This window comes from Erinaceus europaeus, chromosome 2 (genome assembly GCF_950295315.1).
Source record: "Erinaceus europaeus chromosome 2, mEriEur2.1, whole genome shotgun sequence".
Classification (NCBI taxonomy): domain Eukaryota; kingdom Metazoa; phylum Chordata; class Mammalia; order Eulipotyphla; family Erinaceidae; genus Erinaceus; species Erinaceus europaeus.
Genome location: NC_080163.1, coordinates 126,783,101 through 126,784,351, shown reverse-complemented (window position 1 = coordinate 126,784,351; position 1,251 = coordinate 126,783,101). Strand labels below are relative to the sequence as shown.

At 41.3% G+C, this 1,251-nt stretch overlaps 1 non-coding gene across 1 annotated transcript; it reads left to right on the top strand.

Annotated features, from left to right (window-relative positions):
• The first annotated feature begins 376 nt into the window (after positions 1–376).
• LOC132537169 (U6 spliceosomal RNA) lies at positions 377–481 on the top strand. Its single transcript, XR_009548632.1, has one exon. It is a non-coding gene; the product is annotated as a U6 spliceosomal RNA (small nuclear RNA).
• The last annotated feature ends 770 nt before the right edge of the window (positions 482–1,251 follow it).

Here is a 1,251-nt window from a genome sequence, read left to right as displayed (position 1 = left end):
GTAGTGCTGGGGATTAAAACTGTAGCCTCTGGTACATCAGGCATTGAAAGTCTTTTGCATAGCCACCATGCTATCTCTTTAGCACCCAGTACTCACTGTTAAAAGAATAGAGTGTTAGCTTACTTCCTATTGGGTTGTTGGAAAGGTCATGATGCATTTTTTGCACATAAAAAATATATCTTGTAGGGAGTTGAGCGGCAGCGCAGTGGGTTAAGCGCAGGTAGTGCAAAGCACAAGGACTGGCGTAAGTATCCTGGTTCGAGCCCCCAGCTCCCCACCTGCAGGGGAGTAGCTTCACTAGTGGTACAGCAGGTTTGCAGGTGTCTATCTTTCTCTTCTCCTCTGTCTTCCCCTCCTCTCTCGATATATATGTTGTGTTTGCCTCAGCAAGACATATACTAAAATTGTAATGATACAGAGAAGATTAGCATGGCTCCTGCACAAGGATAACACACAATTTTGTGAAGTGTTCCATATTTTAAAAAGAAAAGAGAGACAGAGAGAGAGAGGTATATGCTATAACTTTTCTGACAATCCAGTAGATGTTGTGAAGGCCATACTCAAGTTCTAGAGGTCTCTTTGGGGTCCTATTCACTTTGTCACTCTAATCTGTAAAGTCTGCAGGGAAGCATTAAAATTTCTTATGTTCAAATCTCTTTGATTTCATTTCTGCATCTGGAGAACCTGTTTTGATTTTCAAGTGTCCACCATATGATGTCAGACCCAACTGGGTCATACTCATGTGTTTACAAGTCTTCATATTTTAATTGTACCTGAAAAACCTTTCCCAGAAGTATCTAGATGGATACTAGAAGTCTAGATGGCTTCCCTGCTCTGAGATGACTTTTCACAGATAAATAGCAATAGAGAGGGAAGGAGAGGGCAAGGAAGGGAGGAAGACCACAGCACTGTCTTTCTCTCTGTCCTATCAAATTAAAAATAAATAAATAAAATTAAAAAACATAAATTAAAAAAAGAGAGAGAGAGAGGCTGAAAGACAGATTGTGAGATGGAAAGATGACACAGCACCAAAACTGCCTCCACTGCTCTTGGGTCCCAGCTCAAAACTGGGTCACACACTTGATGAAGCAGAAACATTATCCAGGGGCATCTTTTTGGCCCCTAGATTGGTGTTTGTTAAGTATTCAGGGAATGGGAATCTTAGGCAAGATCTTTAGAATGTTCTTCACTATAGAGATAAAATTGGAAATTGTGGGATGGACCTCTGAATGTGCAGAGGGGCTGGTGAGG